The sequence below is a fragment of the Ischnura elegans genome, chromosome 6 (assembly GCF_921293095.1).
Source record: "Ischnura elegans chromosome 6, ioIscEleg1.1, whole genome shotgun sequence".
NCBI lineage: Eukaryota > Metazoa > Arthropoda > Insecta > Odonata > Coenagrionidae > Ischnura > Ischnura elegans.
In genome coordinates, this window is record NC_060251.1 from 80980146 (window position 1) to 81005326 (window position 25181).

General features: G+C 37.4%; 1 protein-coding gene across 1 annotated transcript in view; it reads right to left on the minus strand.

Annotated features, from left to right (window-relative positions):
- Positions 1–25181, minus strand: part of LOC124161060 — a 926716-nt gene that overhangs the window by 838640 nt on the left and 62895 nt on the right. Inside the window, exon 2 of the mRNA XM_046537229.1 lies at positions 8932–8990. The gene's annotated coding sequence lies outside the window, so the exon portion shown is untranslated. The remainder of the gene's footprint in view (positions 1–8931; positions 8991–25181) is intronic.

A 25181-nucleotide genomic window follows, 5' to 3' on the forward strand; every position in this document is an offset into this window, starting at 1 on the left:
GCTTCGGTATAGTTGTTATCGTGGCTATTCCCGTTATGCTTGAACTAATATTTCATATTAAAATGAATATTTAGAATGTACATGGAATGTGCTGAAACCATGTACCATGGAATCAACTGAATTAGGTACATATCCACGTCTAAATTCGATGCGACTACGATGCCAAGTCACACACAATCATAACAAACTATACAAATTGTTATACTTCCTAACCCACGGACACGTATTCAATGCATTATGCTACCTGCATATTTGTAAGTCATTACGCCATGCATTCCAACTTGTTTCACGTTCTTTTTGCCAAATTACTCGTCCAAATAACAACGCAAACGAACTTGTACCGTCAGTGATACAGTCTGCCTATTTATCGCCTAATTTTCACGAGAATTAAAGTCACTTGCACTTATATTACTCTATCAGAATATCCACATATATCAGCACTCATGAAATAAAGTGGTATGATTTTATTATAGCCAAATACTTAATAAAAAACAGCAATATAACATATCTCCACTCGCCACCGGAATGAGTTTCCGGCACCTCTAGCCCACTCGACTTCTATCCGATAGGAAAGCCGGCCTTGAGTCGATAGGAAGCCGGTCTGAAACGCACGGATTGCCTGGCCGATAGTAAGTGACGCAGAATCCGCGTCAAGTCTCCCGATCCGCTCGGAAAGGGAGACTCTGAAACACCCCCCAGTGGTGTCATGGTGCCTGAACGCCGTTCCGGCACTGGTTAACAAAAGGCTTAATAGTCAAATAACACTTCTAACAAATTTGTTGCCTCAAAATTTCTAATATATGCATTCGTAAACAAAACAAAAAATTGTAATAAAATATAAATAATAAAATATAAATAATGACTTGTATTACAAAACACACCAGAGCAATATTTCACTTATAAAATAAGTTAAGTAAAATACGTTCCGGCACTGCTAATATTGCCATGACCTCACTGAAATAGATTACATTAAATTATACGAAAAGAATAAAAAATAGAATATATAATAAAATATAAACAACAAAGGGTGATTTCCACACTTCAATTATATGATTCCATTACCGACCATTTCGACACTATGTCATTTTCAAGGTCAATGACATAAAGTGTCAAAACCACGGTCGTTAGTGGTGTTGTATATTTAAGTGTCAAAATTACCAATGGAAATATCGCATTTCCACCACGTCAAGTCCGAAACGATTTCATGCGATATAATGGATGCTCAAGGGTGAGGGAGGTGCAAAAATAGGGGTGCATGGGAGACATTTTGTGCCGAAAATTCTCTCCTCGGGAAATCAGCCGGGTCAGGATGGACATTGCTGCCAACGTTTCGATGGCCTTCTCTGTCACCGTCTTCAGGGCGAATAATGGACCTGGTTAGTGCCGGGTTTATATACACAATTGGGGCGGTCAAGTCTTATTTCAATCGCCTCTTTGGTAAGCCGATCCCAATATCCATTTGCCTTGCACAGGATTTTGGTTTCATTGAACTGAATGGCATGATCGTATTTAATGCAGTGGTCGGCTACGGCAGATTTCTCCGGGTATCCAAATCTAATGCAGCGTTTGTGCTCTGATATCCTGCTTCGAATTTTTGTTCCCGTTTCGGCAATTTAGTATCTTCGCATTCACAGGGTATGTGATCGACGCCAGAGGTCTTGAGTCCAATTCTGTCTATTATCTTCACAAGTTGGCTCCGTTGTTTTTTTAGAGGCTTGTGAATCTTATCAATGTAGCGTTTTTTGAGAATGCGAGACAATTTCTCTGAGATGGTGGAAACATATGGAAGAGCAGTCTTAGCTTTGTATCTAGCTTCAGGGGCCAAACACGCTTCATTTGTATATTTCTTCCTATGACAGAATCAAGTTGTTATTCATCTCCATTATATTTCAATTAGACTCCCGCTCAGCAGTTCGCCCCCCGCCGACAGGTCTGTGAGAAGCAGCGACTGCCTGATAACGTGCAGGGGAGGATAGAATAACGTCGGAATAACAATCGAAGAGTAGGATAGGCGTGGTGAGTCACTTATAAGGGACTCATCTCACATCCTCAGGCGATTATGTCGCTGCATGTAATCCGTTTCGGATGCAATGCGCGTGAGAAGAGGAAGGAGTAGGTACGTGGAGATAGGCCTGAGGATAGAGAGAAGAGAAAAAAAAGAAGGGTCGGAATGACAAACCGAATTTTAGCACTTTGAAGCACAACCCCAAGTACACCGCGGACAGTGAATATTTTCTGCTAGGGACCCGAGCCCGAGTAGAGCTCGGGAAGTTGTATTTGATTCCATGGAAAATTATTCCGAGCATTTTTCTCGGGGCACAAATATGTAGCCCCATTCTTTAGCTATCTGGTCTTCTTTCATGGACGTTTCTGCCATTTAGAAGTTACCAAATGTAGTTAATTATAAAATATACTGGATTGAGTAAAATAAAATTAAAAAACCCTGGGTTCCACACTACCCGCTCATGAAAATACAGCGGCCTTCGAAGAGTTAAAATAAACATCCGACTTCAAGGCCCAAGAGGACATACAGGAGACCCAATTTCATCCACAGAATGTTGTTTTCTGCTGCCATTTCGTACGCATTTTAATCGGTTTTCAAAATGTCCGCTGAGCGGCGATGAGAGTTTTGCGATCCACTTTTTTTTTTCAATATATTCCTGTGTTTGAAATTGCGAGGAACAGTATAATTATGCTTCTCTACGTAGGTGAGGCATGGATAATGATTGCAGCAGAGAGATCAGGGGTAGAGACCTTCGAAATGTGATGCTACAAAAGAATGATTAGGATCAAATGGATCCACCGAGTTCGTTATGGGGAAGTCCTAAGATGAGTAAGAGAGAAGAAAACCCTCTAGTAAACCTTGATAAGAAGACGAAACAACCTTATAAGCCATATCTTGAGACATGATAGCCTGATAAAACCAATCGTCGAGAGATAAGTGGATGGCAAGAACGGAAAAGGAATACCTCGAATGAAATATATGGAACAGCTAAAGAAGGATTTGAAAGAGAAGAAATACGTATGTGTGAAAAGATAGAGCTTATAGGAGAATTGAGTAGAAAGCTGCCAGAAACCAATCTTAGGATTCTTGACCAGTAAGTATGAGTATTGAAGAGCTATGAATTTGATAAATTCCAACATCATAATTGTAAATTTCGGTTAACACCTCTGAATATACCTAATTTCCCCGTATAACTGGGATCGCTTTGTCTATCAGCGGTTCAAGTGATGACTTTTGAAAAGCCATTTAAATGCGCGGTGGGTGACATCCCATCTGGATGACGACTCGAGGATCCTATTTTGTAATATTTTTTCCAAGGCCACAGAATAAACAAGTGAATTACTACGCAGTCACGAGCTGCTATATCTTTAAACGGATCCTTCAATGACTCATTCATTGCTCGAGGCAACATCAATGGCACAACGGGAATGAACGGTTCTCGTGGAAGTGAGACGTTACTCGCGCGCCTAAGGAAAAGTAACTTTTTTTAACTTTCAATCAATGACCATATTTTGCTGTATCTGTGACTTTGCTATATCTGTGACTTCATCCAAATTTGAGACCGATTTCGGAAATATAGAATTAACTCCCCTAGGTATGGTGGTACTTACAAGTAATTAACGAATACGGTTCATTCGGAGACATTCCTGACCTATATCGGAAGATATTTGATTAAATACCATTTAAGGCCTTAGAGCACATGGCTAAATGCCAAATCCAAGATTACATTAAGGTTCTGTTGGGTCTGTTTGCCCTTCAACAACAATATTATTAGTTATCATGTTGTTTTTTTACCACTGAATTTTTTTCTCTATTAAACGTCGCACTTAAGAGGAGCAAGTATCATAATTTAAATAATAAATATTTATATGATTAAATTAGCTAATTCTTCTATTTTGAACTGATAACAATACTGAACAGCTTCGGTTGAGGATTTCAAATTTCATGTTGTTCAGTATTACTTTAGTCGATGTCGAACAGCATCAGGTTTTAACGGTGGCCTCATCATTTGGTTTATGCACAGCCAACTTGAACGCAGCTGTACATATTTACTACGACGTAAACCCAACTGATATTTTGAGCATAGAATTCCAAATATTAACATGCATTCCGACTTGAACTTTCAATTTTGATCGTTGACTTTCACCTTCGACTTCAATTTCTGCTCTCAATTTTAATAAGCAACACGTGAAAACATCGGACAATTAAGGACTGAGTATGTGTGCAGCCATGAGCGTACCCAGCGAGGGGCATGGGGGACAGCTGACCCCCCACCCCCAGAAGCAAGAATCGCAAAAGTCTTTAAGCAAAATCAGTACTGAATTTAAACGAAAGCATTCAACAAATTTTCTTTAAACCCACGAAAAATGATATGTATTAATATAAGATACGTAACTAATTACTTAAATAAAACTATTTTTTCAAGGAAAATATCTCACAAACTAATGTCACAACTTGGTTTGCCCCCCTAGACCATGGCTTGCCCCCCTCCTAGTTATGATCCTGGGTACGCCCTTGTGTGCAGCTGATTACAGCCTAAGAGTAATATTATAAATACTACTAGCATCAAGATTGAAAAACTTCTATTTCGCGATGTACACCTTCAACGATAACCCCAAACTTTTCCAGAGAAGAAAGAAATCTGATTTGCTTTGAATTGATATTTGATTTGAAAGAAAATTTGGGATTTCCCTAGAGGGGAGAGTGGCCGGGATGATTGCCAAGATGCTCCATGAAAACCTACCTTGACCGCTAGAATACTTTAATAAAAATAAGACCAGAAACAAGTCCAATGAGTTAATCAGTATCTATTTATTCATTTTATTAATTTTACACAATCCTCAAGCCTTGAAAATACTACAATAACCTCTGAAACGTTGAGCAGAAGAACCAAAGTTTTAGCACGCAGATGAGGGAGCGCGAGAGAAGGTAAAACAAAAATGTATCACTGAATATTTGCTTTGCCATATTTAAGAGATCTTTCGAGACCTTGTAAAAGTTATTATCATGGGAACACTATCATATTAGTGCCCTAATAGTCATAATTACACCAGCAATTAAGAAAATTGTAAGGGCATTAAAATGCTCCACAGCAGTTAAGATTATCATAGAGACATCGCCGATGAAAACTAATACACTCATTATGATTACACAAGACGGCAACATTACTCATGGTCTCGGGTGTTTTGGCAACATTAATGGCTGATGTCTGATAACCAGAATCTAAGAGTAACACGGGAACCTTAAGTGTCACCACCAGATCTCGTTCAAATTTTTCTAGGGGATAGGAATAGGATATTCATGAGGTGCAGCTTTTGTTTAAACCGCCACCGTTCAACATTTTTCGAGATATTAGCAACGGAATGTGCAAGGAAAACGCCCAAATGTATGCAACTGGTAGCACAACAATAGGCCCTTATACTTCGTTGCTAGGACGAAGAGCATTGACGGTGAATTGTTGCTCTGTAAGTTACTTAAATTCACGAATATTATAAATGATTTTTTCCTGACCAAAACTCCAGAGAACATTAAAAAAAACATAAAGTGTGATCAACATTTGCAAATGGACTTTGCGAATCGACATTTGGAATGGAATTATAATGGACTGGATGATTTACGAAATGCTCCATGTAAATCTACCTTAATCGGTAGAAAGCCTTTAACGTTTCGCAACATCCTAACCTCCACTGTGAGTACATCATGACCTACCACATAATGAGGCATGACGGCTCGGTGAAGACAATCGTAGAAGAAGTGGATAGGAAGAGAGGCATAGTAAGGCCCAGAATCAATTGCTAACATATCACAGGTTATTAAGGACAGAAAAGAGAAGAAATACGCAAATATGAAAAAGCTTCCGCACAGGATAACGAAATTGAAAACTGCGTGAAACCAAGCTTTAGATTGTTTTTCTAACTAAGATGATGACCTTTAAAACTAAATTTGAGAAGGTGAAAAGCCAAGGAGTACAAGTGAATTTTTTTCTGAATTGAGTTAGGTACAGAAATTAGGTAAAGAAAGCAAACGTGATCAACTAGATATTTGGTCGTGCATTTCATTTTCCACCCAATTTCAGCACATAACAGACACTTACCCGTCCCCCAACTCTTCGTTCCTAGCAACGGATAATGAAGGCCTATTGTTGTGCTGCCGTTTGCACAAATTTAGGTGTTTTACTGGTACTTTTCGTCGCTAATATCTCGAAAAGTATTGAGCGTAGACGGCTGACTCACCCGTCCAAGTTTTGTAAATTAAAAAAAATCAATTTCTGTACCTATCTCTGTTTAGAAAGAAAATCAACAGTATCCCTTGGCTTCTTACCCCCTCAATTAGGATGCCTTGCGGTCCGAGGACGGACGGCTGCCATAAGGACGTTGACGGGCGTCGTCTCCTGCGGCGGACGTAGGTATCGATGAATGGGGAACTCAATCAAGCTCAACTCTCAGGGAGGACGTGCTAAGATAAGGTATGATTGGAATCGCCCAAGAGCTTCCGGCATTAATAATTTAGTGGCCGCGTGCGCGGCGTGCCTCGATGGTCTTAACGACGGAGCGGCGGTGGGGTCGTCATTTCATTCATTTGGCCCGGGCCACCTCCGCCTGTGAATATGGTCGTGCACTCCAAATCGGAGGTTCCTTAGCTTCGGGTGTGGATGCGTGACCTGGAACCCTTCCTCGCCATCCACCGCCATAGACTCAAACTAGATAGCGGAGCTCATTCTAACAGGACGACAATACCTACCGCGGTTTGTAGGGCCAAATCAGGTGGTCGGTGATAGGCATGGCCTCAATAACCTTTGAATTCCAATGACGTTCAAGTTCATGCCGAACGATTACAGGATAAAAATATAAATGGAGAGCACGGACATTACTCATCGTGGAGAATGAACATGTAATTCCCTCTCCAAGCTGTGCAATTTGAATGACCCGGATCGATTTCGAAAAATTTCAACAATTTCCAATTATTTTCAAATTCATTCCGAATAATTAAAGGACAAAAATATCAATGAAAAGGATAAAAATGAATCATTCCGAATAACTTACCAGAAATTCCCTCTCCAAGATATAAATATCGAATTAACCGAGTTGGTTTCGAAATGGTACTAGAGCACAAATACTTCTTTAAATAATTATGCAAGTGAACCGATTTGGAAACAAAATTGAATTTACTCGAGATGAATATACTAAAAATAACTATTTATTAGATAAATATTTAAGACTATCGCTCTAGTTTTGAAGCGAAAAATTAAAAGAACTGTAATACGAAGTCAGAATTTAATTCGAATCATGACGTGATATAATTCTCACACATGGTTAGAGCCGGTCAATTTTAAGTACAGTTCAAGAAAATACTCATCCACCCACCATGTACACAAAGAAACGGAATAGGAAATATCTCTCGACTCGGTCATTGCAAAAAAATGACTTCACACATACAAGATTAAAGGCCTGACGTTCCAATTGGAAAACGAATCCAGGAATGTCAAAAAAGTCTAAATTAAAGTTGGAGCCGAAAATTAAAATATTCGGCTTGCAAGAAGATCATTCATTTACAATCCGAATCCGATCCAAATCCATTATTACGATTTTTTTCATAAATCTAACTTTTATCACCTGATTATTCCTATCCTTGGCAAAACTTGAAAACAAAGTGGATCGCCTTTTTTTAATTCCAAGAAAAAGTAAAACGGTACCTCTAAGAAAATTGACACAACTTGTAGGGTGCTTTCGCCATAATGAAAATAGATGTACATTCATCAAAGTTATTCATGCTTCCGAGTGCAAATAAATCACTAATCAAATTAAACATTTTCATATCATCACCGGCATTCATGGTATCACCAAAATGACCAGTATTAAATCCTTGGTGGCGGCGGGGTAAAGTCCTCAGTCCTCGCCTGCCAAACCGAAGGTCGCGGGTTCGAGTCCCGCCTGGGTAAGTTACCCCTATCCAGGGCATGGATGTTTGTGACTGTTAAATGTTATCAACCCCGATGTAAAGGCCGAACAGTGCTGTTTTCGGTGGTGTGTGAAATAAATAAATAAATAAAATAAATATCCTCAATAAGTTAATAGCATTTACAAATATCTCAGAGTACTTGTCAGCAGTCCAATCTTTTTCATGGTAATTTATCAGATATGCTATGATAAAAACATCAAATTTAGCCACAAATCAGACTTTTCTATGATAACCACAATAATTAATAAGAAAATCAATCTGATTCATACACAGCCCAATTTTGAAGGGATGTAAAGGTGGGATGATAACGGTCGGGTGTTTCTCTCTCTCATCCTTTCATTTATTTCTAAAGCGCCGAATTCGCCGTAGATCTCGTTTTAAGAGCAATACCATACGCAATGGAAAGTAATATCCAAAAATTATGATAATATTAGTAGATTTTATTATTGTAGTTTTGCGAATGAATTTGTATTTTCATGATTCACACATTACATTGTTACATTCAATTTAGCTACTACAACTCCTTTATTGAACATTCCAATCAGCAGATTATAAAAGTAATTTTAAGCATTACGTTTAATTGTAAATCAAACAACAGAGGGATGAAGCTAAGAACGATTCTTTGGTTCTTTACATGTCACCATGCTTAGAAAAATCACCAGTACGAACGTGAAAATCGAGATATGATGTCGTATAAAGTCCGGATCATCTGATTTACCATATTTAGAAACAAATCTCTAGTTATATCCCGCCAGAAAATCATATAGAAATCAGGGATATGCTAAAAATACCAACATTATTAAGCTTTTTTTTTCAAATCATTAGAGATCTCATAAAAAATAAGGTCAACGATGAACCAGACAAATTTATAAAAACTTCATGCAAACCTCATCCTCTAAATAAGAAACTCCGCAACAATGACATGCATGAATAGGCAGGTAATACGTGCAAAAATATCATGTACTCACGTATTTCTAAGTAAGGCACATCTCAAAGACTCCACTCCATTATCAACCAATATATTGGGCTGCAAAACAAAGTAAAACAAAGATTTAATCCAACAAAAATAGTATATGCAGCACAAAAATTAATGGTATATTTATCATTACATCAGAAAATTTAGAATGTACGCAAAAAAATTAATTATTAGATGTCACTTCCATTACAAATTGCCTTATTATAAACTCCTTACAGTTATGCCATAAAAATTACCCGGGAAAATGATTTTGAATTACATTTAGTAAAAATTTACTTAAAAATTTGTACATGAAGTAATGCAGGCACTTGCTACACGGTGGCCGACAAGAAAGAAAAATACGGTGTGAATTTAAATGTTAATTTAATAATGGCCATGAATGTGTTCTCAGACACACTAATGACTGCTAATAACTTCTACCCATGCGAAAATAAGAATAGCTTTCCGTAATAACCACAGAATCTTAAAACTATCATCAATCAAAGGAGTGAACTACAAAGTTCCGTTGACTTCCTAGGTCATAAAAGGAGAAAAACTTGACCATTATCAAGACCGCAAATTTTCATTAAGATTATCACGGAGATACGGGAACATATGATTTATCTGAACTCGTTAAATCTAAGTCTCATATAAGGCGATTAGCAAATAAAAAATCTTGCCTACAGCCTTCCTCCTCTTAATATGGCTGGGCAGAAGCCATAAAATGACGTATTTTCACTGCAATTCAGTTCATCTAAAATCCTTCCATGCAAGAAATACCATTTTTTCGAATGAAGAAAGGATTGCAACCTGAAAACAACAAGCTCTTAAAAAGACATACAACGTCACAGGGAAATTTTCACACAGTTTGAATTTTACTTAAGTTTTACATTCTTGATAATTTTCCTCAGTTACAACTTATGAGACCCAGAGGCAGAATGGCTCCAGACAAAAGAATTCTTCATAGTTTATAGATGGATTGTTCGATCATTACGTATAAACTGTGAAAATGAAGTCCAGAATTTAAGCGTTGGCATGGGATAGATCACAAAAAATCGAAATTTCGTATTTTCTTGGAGAAGGTAGTGCACGCACATGCCAATGGAATGGATAAAGCAGAAAGTTAATTGGTATAATATATCAGTTGCTACGACTGACGAAGTTTGTACACTAATGTAAGCTTTATGATGTTGGCAAATCACTTTCTTTCGTCTCCTGTAAAATCCACATTCAGTGACGTACTATCTTTTCCCATGTCAACATTTAAATTACAGTAAGCAAGAGTCCTCACGGGAAAGGAGTCGATGGCGTGTAGTGGGGATATTTTGAGGTGGGCTCGTAAAATTATATTTTGAGAGGTTACATTAATTCAATTAATTAATTAACACCTCGCTTACGGATGGTGAGAATTTTAGTCATTTTTTCCCAAGCGTTCCTGACGGACAACGAAGATTCGCGTCAACTTAAACACCTTCAAAGTACTTATACTATAGGTATTTCGTCGTACGTTTTCAAATGCTGCTATTCGTTAATTATTATGTATGGATTTATCTTAATGCTTGAATAGGTAAAGATATATTCTAAACATTAGCTTTTTAACCACGGTTAAACCAAAGGCAGTTTACCCAAATTGGCACATATTTTCAATCTCAACACCTCTACCCAGGTAAGTCGTTCCTCTACATTTAAATATTCCGGTGCACGACGTGTTAATTAATTATTACAGAACACAACAGTAAGACTGGACTGAGAAGTTAATACAGTGCAGAAAGCACTATGTAAAATGCGCTTTCATGCCTAATTAAATGTGCTAAAACAGAAAATTTTGAGCGAGGAGGCAGAAGCTCATCTGTTTTCAGATGGGTTTCGTCGTAAGGTATGGGCGAGAAGAGGTTGAGGTGCCGAACCAGAGGGGTAGCTCCCCCTGCTGTAGAAACGTAACAGAATTTCTTGTTTTGCTCGCAATTTAATCATAGATCTCCGTCTACAGAACAATCAGTTTATAGTAACATTCTTAAAAAGCCTAGTTGATCGAGAAAACCAAGTATGCTATATTTTGGTATGTGCCTCTTCAAAGTATTTTAATTGCTTCATAAATAACAAATGTTACTATATCTATCGCTAAAAAACGCGCTCGGAAGGTATGATCTTGTGGAGTTAAAAGTCCTGCAGGTGGGAGACATATTTGAAGAAAAGAAGCACCATTCGAAAGAGTGAAATGAAATCAAGAAAACATCCGCCATGTTTGGAACACATCTATCTGTTATATGGCATTATGATATTTACCGTGACTATGGAATTATCGCTCTCATTTTACGGATTAAATAGGCTTACGTAATATGCTTTCAGAGGTCAATGCAAAGCAACGGGCTTGTTAACAGAAGTTTGCTGGTGGTGTCGAAATTTCACAGGATCATGATCAAGCACAAATATTTAGAAATACTGAAACCAAACATCTCCCTAATAAATTATTCATATATGTCTTGTTCTAAATGAATCAAAAGCTTCAGCTCGAAATCAAGTCAATCGTTATAGCCGGAGTATTTATATAGCGGGAAACCGCAAGTCATGTGATAGTAAGCAGAAATGGCAGTATAAATCATTTGCATGGAGTCTCCAAGGCAAATTTCCATGCGTATTTTTCTTCAAATTCCCTTCAAAACAGCTTTTACTCAGCAAAACAGCTAAATGCTTGATAAAACTTTACGCCGTTGGAAACATTATTATTATCAATAGACCTTATCGAAATTTTAACAAGCTGCATTTTCATTTACGTCGACTATCTGAAAAATATTGCGCTGCTATCCCTGATATTGTTATCTTCTCTTTCCTTATATAGAAGTGAAGCCTAATGAGATAAATTATTAATAAATAACGAGTTCTAGGAGATAAAACTGGCAAAAGGAGACTGTAACTATTATAGCTACGAAAGGGAAAGAAATACGCTATTGACTCCCATGGAAATAACAACTGGATGCCAGAGATTGGAAGAATACTGTCCGAAAATTGGAGTGATGTATAATTTTTAGTAGAATAACGGGGAGCCTTAGAAATCACTATGAGAATAGCCTAGAGTGTATTAGAGGAAGATAAGGAAAGTATGTTGTGTGAGAGAAAGATAAGCCACAGAGCACTAGAATTGGCTTGCAAGGAAAGAATACCTTCGAAAGAAATAAAAAAGTGGTATGGCTAATTGTTGAAGCAACACAGAAGGCGATGGATTCCCAACATCTATCTTACAGTAAAGATACTCATTACGTGATACGTGAGATAGGATGAATGAAGTTGGAGAAAATGAGGCAGAATATTTACTTTAAAATACAATACCTACGTGTGAGAGCATACAGTAGGCATAACATAAGTGGTGAAATTTTTCTTGTTTTATGTGAACTAACTGCTTACAGTGAAACACTGCTTTTATAATTCTAAGTGCATCATTCTGTATTTACTACCCGTAGAAGTTCAACGGGTGCCTTTCGCTCTTTTACAGAAATGAAGTGCGCATGCTTCCACTCGACGTGCTTTGAAAGCTTCCACTCTTGACTTCTCTGCTGCTGTCAACGTCCAAACCTCACTTCCATAGAGAAATATGCTCCATCTGATGAATTGTTTCCTTACTTCTATGCTTGTATTCTCAGCTATAAGAAGATTCTTCTTTTTGTAGAAAGCCCTCTTCGCCTGCGCTATTCTACTGAGTTTTTCTTTCTTCTTTCGTCCATCATGAGTAATTCGGCTTCCCAGGGAAGACAACTCTTTCACCTCTTCAAGCTCAGGCTTTCCTAAGTTGTTTGCCTTGGCCTCCACTCTTTTGCTGCATAGTGATATCTTAGTCTTCTTTTTGTTGATTCTCAGCTGATATCTGGTCATTATCCTTTCCATATTTGTCAAAGTCTTCCTCGAGTCCTTCCCTATTTTGAATGCTTCCACTCTTGACTTATCTGCTCTGACGTCCAAGCCTCGCTTCCATACATAAGCATGCTTCATTTGTACCAGCTGATGAATTAATAAAAGCTAATAAAAAAAGAACACAATGCAACAAAAAAATCAAAAAATTGCAAAAATCTAAGAAAAATTGAGACTTCAAATTGCAAAAATGTTTTTGGCCAATAAGAGCCTTTTCCCGACGTTCGATGTCGCTTATGTTTAGTTCTTTTAATTTTAGTGTGCTTTTGCATGCGCTCACTTAAAGCTTGTCTTTCTCATTCTCCTTCACTAACAATGGAAAGAATATACTGGTCCCCTGTAAACTTGATTTGTTTTTTTCCACCTGAGTGAGTACTTGCTCACATTCATTGCCGCTGAAGAGGTGGTATATATACTCACCGGCAGCTGGACCGATTCCGGTTGATTTTTGAGGGTGACGGACGGACGCCCAGCTGATGAATTGATAATTCAGATATAGCTTTTAAAAGGGAGAGCATTCGTGAGAGAGACGGTGTCCGGATGCCTCAGATCAGCACGTCTTTCACTGGTTAGAGGGAAGGGAGTTGCCCAGTGCACAGCGGATGACCGCTGAAACAATCAACCTAAAGGGAAAACATTTCGTGAATTCTCCGCCAGACTCGCGCTCCCTCTCACGGACGTCTGGCTCACTAAGCGGCGAGCGACGGCGAAGCATCTCTGCGATGCCTTCACACCGAGCAAAGATAGAATGGCGAGCTTTGGCACATATATCTTCCGATATATTTAACTTCACTCTTTAACTCGTCAACATATTCGAATTCCTTCACGTTTCCGAAGGTGATAGAGGAAAAGCGATTAAATGCTCTCTCTTCACGCAGACATATCGCTGCTTATTACGAAATGTTTCAATCGGATGGGTAAAACATTGATGCATGTAAAAAAAATTGGGTTTATCTATGTCCCCACTACTACTGAATAAAGATCGGTAGGTAAGGCACAGTTGCCTCGATATTGCACTTCACGCTGTCAAAATATTCATATTCCAAATCATTTCCGAAGGTAATAAAAGGCAAATACGTATTTCAGTTTAGTTAATGAAAATTTGTTTCCTTCTCCTCAGAATCATTCGCTCCGTGATTCAACCCAAATATGGGTTGTGGAAGGTGAGGGTAGACCCAGTGACGTCATGGCAAAATTATCAGTGCCGGAGCGCACTTTCCTTACCTTTTTTAGAAGTGAAATATTACTATGAGTTTTTATTACTGGATATTATTATTACATTTATTATTATTATTTACATTTTATCACAATGTTTTGTTTTGGTAACGGATGTACGTATTAGAAATTTTGAGGCAATAAAGTGTTATTTATCTATTATGCCTTTTGATAACCAGTGCCGAAACGGCGCTCTAGCGCGTTCCGGCACCATGACACCACTGGGTAGACCTTAATCAAGACTAAGCTACAAGCGTGCGAGTTTAATTCACTCAAGAGTGGGGGAGGGGTCAGCTTCGTGCCCTGAGCCACCTCACACTTCGAATATTTTTCTTTGAGATGCCCTTACGCCTCACATGGAATGCTCTCAAGCACAAATATAATTATAGTTTAATTTCTAATTTCCCTAATTGAAGAGTTCCAAATTCATTCCACGAGAGAAGATGGCTTAAACCTCTCATGTAAAGAACGAAATGCTTCACGTACCCCCCAGAGAGTACCAAGCGCCAACCGGGCGAATAAGTTAAATATAATATCAATATTATATCAGTATTATATAAATTAAATATAATAAATCAGAATTTTTATTAGTGAATGTGCAAAATATCGACCAAATACACTCCTAAAACATAGAAACACCGCTCAATACCTGCACCTAAACACTCTAGTCGTAGCCAAGGACAATCACACAGGTATCGGGATACATAATTTTCATGGTGTTTCAAACAACCTATCATATTTTCCACTATTTCTACATCTTAAATGAAAATAGAACGAATACATGTTTTACCTAAGAAAGAAAGAAGCCTCCCTATAAATTAGGTGACCGCTAAGTGGGTCCAAATGGAAGGAAAGTGAGAAATAAAAGTGAAACTCCAAGACCACGGAAAACTGGATGCTTAAGAATCTCAAGAAGACAAAAATGCGATTAAACTGGTCAAAATTGGAGCTCTGACTTAGCATTAGAAATCAGAGGCAATAATATTAATAGCCCTAAAGTTACGCAAAAGCGTAATACAGTTTCATAAATGGATAGCCTTTTTCCTTAAAAACCATGGGAACGTAATGTATATCGAATAATGACTTTATGAATCAAGGAAATTAGAGCTTTTAATCAGCGACTTCGGGCAATAAATTTCAAAAGAACCTAAAATTCGGTCATATAATACGAATGGAATTAAAGGAATCTTTCTCATGTGATGGTGAATCATAGCACTATGTAACACAAAAAATCGCTGATTGCCGCGACGATAGTTCTACCCTGTGAGAAGTACGTTTTCAGCAACCTAAATTACAAGGTTTAATTGCTTGAAATTCGTATTAAGTCACTATAGCACGAAATGCGAGAAGAACAAACCCTCATCACGACGGATGAAAATTTAGGTATGTATATGAGAATATTTATAGCTCAAACATCCGGCCTTAACAGCCAGGATTCAGACCGATTTTGTGGGCATGGTAGGTGGGATGAGTGGACAAGGAGGGGTACGGAATGGAGCATTCTCATCCAGTCTGACCCGTGAGAACGTCTCAGAAGCTGGAGGTCACCGGTACGCCAATTATATTATCCTCAAGAAAAATGAAGGGACCAAAAAGGCATAAAAATAACATGGAACCGTTAATAGTTAACCTTAACAGCTACGAGATTTGATTAAATGCAAAAGAGAGATGGCAATTTTCCAAAAATAAATTTGATAAAGTACGACGCATTTCAACCGTCAGGTCATTCTCAAGTACAATTTGCTTGAGAATGATCTTACGTTGAAAACGTGACGCACTTATTAAATCGTGAAAAATTGTCGTCTCCCTTTTTCACTCGATCATGGCGTAATCCCTCTACTACTCCCCTGCCTAATTTACTGCGAGTTTCATATAAAAATACATAATATAAATTCATAAATTAATATATATAAGAATAAAAATATTTCAATAAATTTTTATAAAAGAAAATATGAACTGCTGATCCGAAAATAAAATATAAGCAGTGTTCCACTACAAAAAGAGAAGGAATACTCCAAAACTACGAGAGACAGATCCCCTTTTAAACATATGTGTAGCCCAGTGACCGCGCACTGAGGATGGAGAAATATATCGTCCGCTAAGTTCATACTTATGATTGAGGAATATTTTCAGATACAGACATAATTGGCGTAACTAATATTGGGAAAATGGACCTTGTATCACCGAGAGTGCCTCTAAAAAATATTCACAGCACAAAAATTCCGCAAGTTATAAAAATGGGTCTTCTAAGATCAAGAAGACCTTATTTCATCAACTCAAAATATTTCCCAATTATGATACCTTTAGACAAGAAATACATCATTTGAGGAGAAAACTGGAATGGAACATTGTTCTACCCTAAGCGAAGTAAGTACGTTTTTTACCAGCCCAAATTACAATGCCCATGCATAAAAGTTTTATTGGCAGAATAATATTGAGAAAACGCTTGTAGAAATATCTTTAAATCGCTCATGAACTTTTGAGATATATTTCGCCGCCAAATATTGTGTGTAAATTGATCAAATAATGAAAATTACTAGATCGTACTTAATAATAAAAACATAATTCGTCTTCCAGAAATTAGAACTATGTACAAGGAACTGAAGATCATACTTCTAAGAGCTGTTAATTTCAAAGGGCAATAAAGGAGTCCACTGAAATAGGGTAATGACTGCTCAACAAGGGTTGATGAACTTCCCAAAATATGGAAGACTTCTTCTGGTATTATTAAAAAATCATTTCTACCATTAGCAGTCAGATTGTTTAATTTGTCAAAGCTATTGCAGCGAATTCGGAAGCAGAGATAAACGAAACCGTCACAAACTATGCAAAACTCAGTTGCAGAATCAAAACCACAACAGGGCAAGGATTTGGAAACCTCAAAACATGAGGAAAGTATCGATTTCCCTGAAAATTTTTCCCTTCAATGAGAGAATCGAACGCCATTGGTTTTCTATGCGGATCATTTTCATATCTGGATTTTCGAAAAGCAAACTTCTTGGCTCGGATATAACGCGAAGGAGTCACGAAAGTTTTGTGAGCGCGGCGCATATACATTAATGAATCCAAGTTATTTTACACGGAATTCTTTAAAATAGAGTAAATTCTTGATTTAAATATTTACGCCTTTTGCTTTACTCAATAATTTAAGACCACACAGTGATCTTATCACTAGCGTACATAACTGTGAATGGACTTCAGATCATCCCTGTTAGCTCTAATTAAAAGGTTGAATCAACCTTGTCTGACTCGACCTAAGACGCTTTGACGAATACACTGGCTACCTTTGAGAATGTCCTGGCGAAAGAACAGAGGGTAAGTATTAGGGAAACAGAGTCATGAAGCAGCGGAAATGACATCTTTGGGACCGAAAAGAGATACGACCGGAAGAAGAGAGGTCGGCAAAGGAAGAGGGACGAAGGAGGATTGGGAGGAAGAAGAAAGCAATGATGAAAGAAGAACTCGCGCAGTATAGTACATTGATAATTGAAGTACTAGGCGAAAGAAAATGAGTTCATAACGTCTTGGGTGCGATCAAAAAAACAGCTTTCGCTCCTCATGGCGAGTCTGCCAAAATTGTCTCCTTCCCTACCCTTGACAGAGAAAAATAACCACGTCGTTCACTCAAGTCGAGTTCATGAGAAGAGGCTGCAATTAGAGGATAGGTACTCAAAATTTTTTCAAAAATTAAATCTGCTTAAATTCACCAGCTACGTAGCAATTAGTTCATGAGAAGTGAATACGATTAAAGGATAGCTACTGATTATTTGCTAATAAAATTATATATGCTTAAATTTACTAGCCATGCAATGATTAAAACCATTTAGTACCAATTTAAGAGGGCATATATTTCTTTTATTGATTGATAAAGGGAAAAAATACAAGTAAATCTACAATAAATCCGCCATTAATGGATATGAAACGTTATTAGGATTCAGGCCTTGAAAGGGAGAGTGTAGTTTAATCCCCCCCAATTCATGTTTACGTACAACTTTGCTGGACACCTATAGCTCAAGAGGAACTAATAAATCGTATTCGTTTACTTTGAAGTGACAAACTCAATATTTTTTGCATTAGAATCCATGATAGCCTATGGAAAAGCTTTGAAGGAATTCACATACCTTAAGCATTTTTTTTGTTTGGAATTAAAAATTCAGTAAATTATGGGCAAAAAACTTGTCCCCATAGTATACCATGAGATAAATCAGAGGCATTTTACTCTAAGCTCTCTATCATTCTGGCAAAGTAAATAACACCATTGAGCTCAAAATAATCAAACTGGCTTATTTAATTAATTGGAAAATAAGCAAAATAAACTCGAAAAATTCTCTTCATTTCAACATGAACGCGAGGCAAGGCTGTATTTACCGGGAAATGTGACTCATGTTCAAATGTCGTAATTAAATTGTCTAGACTGCAGTCGCTATGAATATTCAAATTTCAGCGACTTCCGGTTGTTCACCTTTACATGCTGGCCGAGTAACCACGAATTACCCGAAAATAACAACGCTTATGGCGTCAAGGCCACCCGCGCAAAAGCATTTCCCAGCATGACGCGCAAAAAAAACAAGTGCATGTTACTCCAAAAAAAAGTAAAAAAATAGCAATCGTTCCGCGGATACAAGAGTGAAGGATCATGTTATGCACAGTATTCAATTCATGCAAAATTCGCAGTCTCAATTCCATTTTAATTCAAAAAATCATTCGTCGCTCCTCTTGGCTTCTGCGAACACTGCTGCGGAATACTTGGGATTGCTTCGGTATGGGAGGAAAGGAAAAGGGCTGTATTCACAGTCCAACAAATACCTTACCTATCAAAGGGATAATATAGTCGAATTTTAACATTAAGTAGCCTCATTCCATTCCTTAAATCTGAAACAGGAAGGGCTAATATTATCCGGATTCTAATCGAAGTAACTTGCTAGATTGGATTTTATTTTATTAAGTGGGTTTAGTCTATTGATTAGGGACATAGAAGGGCCCGATGGCTGCTAAGAACAATTTGAGACATATATTTTGGAATAACAGAACATGCTATTTGCTGACTATAAGTGTGACCTATTGTGCCACCACCTTTCTCAGTTACATCTATTCATTTTTCACGTCGACTCACCAGAATATAAGGAGTATGCATGAGTGAAATGGAGGAGGTTTAGTTACAACAATTGACGCTTCGACACATGTTTTACACTTTCCTCGTACGACTAGATAATATTTACGTGACCGGCCCCTTGCTAAACGTTAGCCTTCCAATGTTAATAGTACATCAACTATGAAACTTCGGGAGAGTTGGTCGCAGTTATGTCTCAGTTTTCATTCAAATTTACTGAAAATTCAAAGTTATAGCTTCGTATTCCCTTAGTAAAGTATAAGGTATTTTAACGATCAATTAAAAGGAGACAAGGGCAGTCCGCTACTAACAAGTTACGTCCGCAAAAAGATCCTCGATTTCTAATAACTATGTCCTTATAAAACACTGAAATAATTTTATAGAGCTAGCAATGAAAACAGCTTGTTGTAAATGTGCCGTTTTCCCTAAAATATTATCAGTGTCGTTTTAAACTTATAAACTATAACTGCTAATGTCAAGCAATTTCATTCAAAGTAAATCGTGTTTGATATTTTTACTAGTCACCAAGACAATGACATGGCTACAAGTGAAAACTTATTCAAACCTCGATTGTTATTATTAAATATTTTAGAGTTCATTAAAATATTTTACAAAAGATTTCAACATTTCTTTTTAAAAATCTTGTGTCGTAATTTAAACCGATCGTGACGATGGTTTTCGATCGCAATCACTATTAAGTATGGCTTATTGTTGGGTGAAAACTCTTCCATTTTATATTAGAAATTTCAAGATAGAAAGAAAGTAATTTACAGTGGAACCTGGATAATTCGAACTTCTTCAATTCGAATATTTCTCTCGGTCCCTAGCATTTTGTATTCAAACAATGCTAAACAAACGTGGATATTTCGAGTTATATTTCGATAGTTCGAATTTTTGGTTTGTCAAATTAAGGTATAAATTATAATATATTATAATATGCGACTCAAAATAATTGTAGGTTTTGTTTTATGGTTGCCATCCTAGGAGCTTTATGTTTCTTTTTCAATATTCTGTTAGCCAATAAAGTACGCATTCCATGTTTTTAATCCCTTTGGTTATTATGATTCTATTGCACTGAATTGACATCTTGTCTAAATGTAAACGATTACGAGTTAAGTTGGTAGTGCACAGCAGTTCAGATGTTGCTGAGGACATTTTAAGGTTAGAATAAAAATGTGACCACACTTTACTTCGTAGTTTGTTGAAATAAATATTCCTGTTTTAAGGTTACTTTAATATTGTTTATAGGCGTTAATCAAATTATTTACATTCCAAGAGCGTTGATTTAATGAAGATTTTTGATTTGAAATATGAATTTTATTGTTTTGGACCTATTTATTAATTCGAATTTTTGGATAATTCGAAGTTCTTAACTGGTCCCTTGACGTTCGAATTATCCAAGTTCCACTGTAAATTACTTTCTTTCTATATTGGAATTTCTAATATTAGATAGAATACTAATAACACAGTCTGGCCCAACTTTGTTATTTGGTAGGCATCGTTGGGCAACCGTTGGGGACACATTTGGCCATCAGACTGTGTTACTAGGGTAGCTTTCACCCAATAATAAACCATACTTACCAGGGACTGCGATCGAAATCCATCGTCACGATCAGTTTAAATTACCACACAAGATTTTTGAAGAGAAATATTGAAGTTTTTTGTAAAATATTTTATTGAATTTAAAATATTAAATAATTGTAATCGAGGCTTGATTGTTTTCACTTGTAGTTCTGTCATTGTCTTGGCGACTAGAAAAAATATCAAACACGATTTGATTTGAATGAAAATGCTTGACATTAGCAGCTATAGTTTATAAGTTTAAAACGACACCGATAATATTTTAAGGTAAAACGGCACATTTACAACAAGCTGTTTTCATTGCTAGGTTCCATAAAACTATTTCACTGTTTTATAAGGACATAGTTATTAGAAATCGAGAATCTTTAGCGGACTGCCCTTGTTTTCTTTCCATTGATCATTCGGATGCAAGAATAATGTGTTCCCTGCTAATATCTCCCGCATGGAAATTACCGACTTGAGAGAATCGCGTTCGATTGACAGTTGGCAGCTCTTTTCCACGGAGCCACTCGAAGCGAGCTCATAGACGGCACAAAGTATCCTGAATCTAAGGCATATATGAACGCGCCAAAGGAGTGACAGCTGCAACAACCGCGGTGAAGGAGAAAATACAGGGCTTGGCTACAAACGCGTTGCACCAGAACCTACTTCTGGGAGCGCAAGGTCTAAACGCCCTTCAACGGTGCGAGTGCTGGAGACGTGGGTAAGTGGCGTTTGCTTTGCCAAGCAAAATAAACCCCTTATCCAACATGACACCGATTTTGCTACAGATCCAACTGCTTTTCATCACCTTTCCCCCAGAAAAATCAACTCGGGCATGAACGCCAGCGCCACTGAGCTAAAGCAAACAAAAGTAATATCCTCCAAAACATGACAATGGCAGCGCAATCTGCAATGAGCGAGCAAAACTATCTCCCGATCGACTTCGTTCTTGGTGATGGACTTGAGTGTTGGCCTATTCGAATACTAAAGAGGGCTTGGAAATATATCCACGTCAGTTGCTTAATCCCACACACAATATAGGACATGGTGTCCATATTGTGATATCAGATCCTATTAATAAAATATAGGACAAATTCTTTTAGTCGTGGATAGTGAATATTGAAAAAAGCCAAAATAGACGAATAATTCCGAGTACTTTCTTAATAAGTGCTCTGAAAAAAAATTAAAAATAATTGCTACCCATGACCAAAAAAAAAACAATCTAACTTTTGTAACATAAAATATATTTTGATGTGCAAATGATATTCATAATACATAAGCCCTCGAGGTTATTAAAGATATTAAAAGAGGACAGGGGTAAATTTTAGGTTTCAAGTACCTTTGCGTTGCAAACTAATACATGTTTGTATTCCGTAGAAAGGAGGACAAAGAGGATTTTTTTAAGAAATTACTTTCGTGAACAAAAAAAAATTGAACTGCATCTCTGCAATAGTTAGTGCGTCAGGTTACCCTAGTTTATGATGAAGTGTGGGTTTTAAAATAAAGGTAAATATTGCTATTTTCATTTATTTTAAATCCTACACTCGTAACTATTTTCATAATTATGGTTACGAGCCCATATGTATCGTATGTTATGGAACCCATTATCAAGGTGATAGTTCAAAAACAAAAGAGACTAAAAATCTACCTACATATTGAAAATATTTCGCAATGCGCGTTTTTTACGTAATTATCTTCCGATACATGCGGACATTTTTTAGAACTTTCTACACAGATGGCAACAATTCTGTCATGGTACTCGGCAGGGTTTTTCCGGCTTTCTTGCAAAAACAATTGTCTACATATCCATAGTAAATAAACATTATCGGCAACTAATACATCTTTAATTTATGAAAGGTCCTGTTCTTCACACATTTGAAGGGTTTGCTGAATTATTTTTTTAAGTAGGTATTTGTTTGTGTGTCTGTTTCAAATTCTTGGTCTATTATCTAGCTTCGGTCTGATACCCAATTTAGAATGAATTTATGTGAATTTATCACTTAAAAAGAAATATACTTACTATTTCAACAATCAAATACTATCTGCTTCATTTTATCCTAAAAAGATATAAATATTTGCAATGTGCATAATCAGGCTGAAGATTTGCATCTGCCACTTCGATACGCGCTCTTCCCATGGATCTACACCTCGGTTGCTTTCTTTGGCAAGACCATGCATTCCTCTAGGATGCGTAGTCAAATAGGCATTTTGAGCCACTGATGAATGCTACACATTCGGCAAGCTAAGTTCCTACGATGCATTATGATGCCTTGGAGCCGTCTCAATTGCCCCCACACTCTTTGGCTCAAACATTCATTTACTCCTCACCTCATTGTGATCCACCCAAAAAACTAACTGGCATTCACACTGCATCAAATCCCATTGGTAAAGAAAATAGTCCATATTATGGAAGATAAGAGACAGAAAATGAATGGGTATCTGATCCAGTCAAATGTGAGAATTTTTTTAATAGAGACGTACTGAATGTTTCGTAAATGAAAACAACCGTGCAATTCACTGCACAGTTACTGCTTGGCATGCTTCATTTATGTGCCTATGAACTTTTCTACCTTCACAAATATCTTCAGTTATATTATGCGCAATCTAGCATTATACTTATGCAATAAAAAGATAATAAGACCTCACTTTCTCCGCATATGTTGATAATATTGAAGAGCGATGGTTCGCTGTTGCGGTTTTTATCAATCGGATTTTTTCCGGCTCGAATCGCAACATTTCATATCATATTTGAATACGACTGTCATCAGTAGAAATCCTGCCCAGTTACTTTAATTTACTTTACTAAATCATACTCCAGTGTCATATCAAAAATATGATTTTCAATTGTGTGAAAATTTAAGAAATAAAATAAACGTAAAAAAGAGTAATGAGGTAGTACACAGAAGAATAGGATTAGAGAGGGCCCTATGGAGTATTTCATTCAAGAACAATGTGAATATTTCATCTCATGAGACAGAGAAACACATCAATCATTCGGAGAGCATGACGATTGAAAAAAATTGATAAAGGGGTCCGACGAGGGTGACCAGCGGCTAAGAGCACAGTTTAGGCGATCAAGAAGAATATGGAAAAGAATAGCCTCAGGATACAAAACTAACTGGCAAGTGATAAGGAGAAATACAGGGATGGGGTTAACCATCCTAGGATAGTATGAGGAGGGATGGTGGGGGCTTCGTTTGTAGCGCTGGACCCAGGTTAAAATCCCGAAATTCTAGCCAACCATTTCAAAATCCTTAACTATAATCTCAGTGTGAAATTACTAGCGAACAAAACTAACCCGTTTATCTGGGATATGTGAATTTTAACGTACCAAAACTTAGTCCACGGTGAGCTCTATCCTCATATAAGCACAAAAAAACTTAAGACTTCAAGCACTGAGTAGGTTAACGAGAATTGGAATACTATGGACACATTTACGTACGAAATAACATTATAATTTATTAATGAATTATTTCCCTTCGGCAGGGGAGGAAAGATGGCATTAATTCATGGTCATCATTTCCAAACCCATCTTCTGGATATGCGCCTGAACAGCTATCTACATCTCCGCAAGCTTCCCAAACTGGCGTATGGCAGGAGTTGTAGAATACAAGACAATAAGGTGTACGAAAATAATAAAAAGAAATTAGATGGTGCGTGGTGTGAGAGATTTGGCTGCCTGAATTCGACCTAGCATTTATTACAGCCCATCTTCTCAGCACCCAAATAGGCATGCGGTAGAAGGTGTAGAATACAAGCCATTCAAGTGTACGAGAATAATAAATAAGAAAGTAGGTGATCGTTGTGAAAGATACAGTTGCCTGAATTCGAGCTATCATTTATTACAGCCCGTTACTGTTCGAGAACAAATCAATTCCTAAGCTTCTCCGCTCGGAAAAATATATTTCCACGTTTCCGCAGTGCTTCATGGTGCGGAAACGAGGACACTGAAGAAGGAGGACAAGAAAACACTAGAGGCGCTCGAGATGTGGGTCTGGAAAAGATTGGAGAAGGAGAAGAAAAGATTGGAGAGGAAGAAGATACAACAAAAGCTAGGAATGGACAGATCTCCCAGATGAGTTACTGAGGAGACAGATTTGATGAAGCGAGTACTGAGCGCGCAGGAGATGTTCATAACCGTATCAGAAGGAAGAATGCTTGTTAAGCGAGTGTGAAATTGGGCGAGGATAGGATTTATAGAAAGTGTGATAGGGAGTAGCATTCACCAGGCACGCAACTAGGAATTAAGGCTAGGGGGGGGGGATTTAGGAGCAACTAAAACTGGGGGGTATGGAATGCGGGAGATGCGGATGCCCTTCCCCAGAAAATGTTTAAGACAAATGGTTCAAAATGGTGAGTTTTTTGGATTCGTGAGTGATATTTTATTAATCCTTACACTACTGTAAAATTAAAATGGATTAAACTAAAATTTCTCTGAGTCCTGGGGGGGAGGGGTGTTCTGGGGGGGTTCA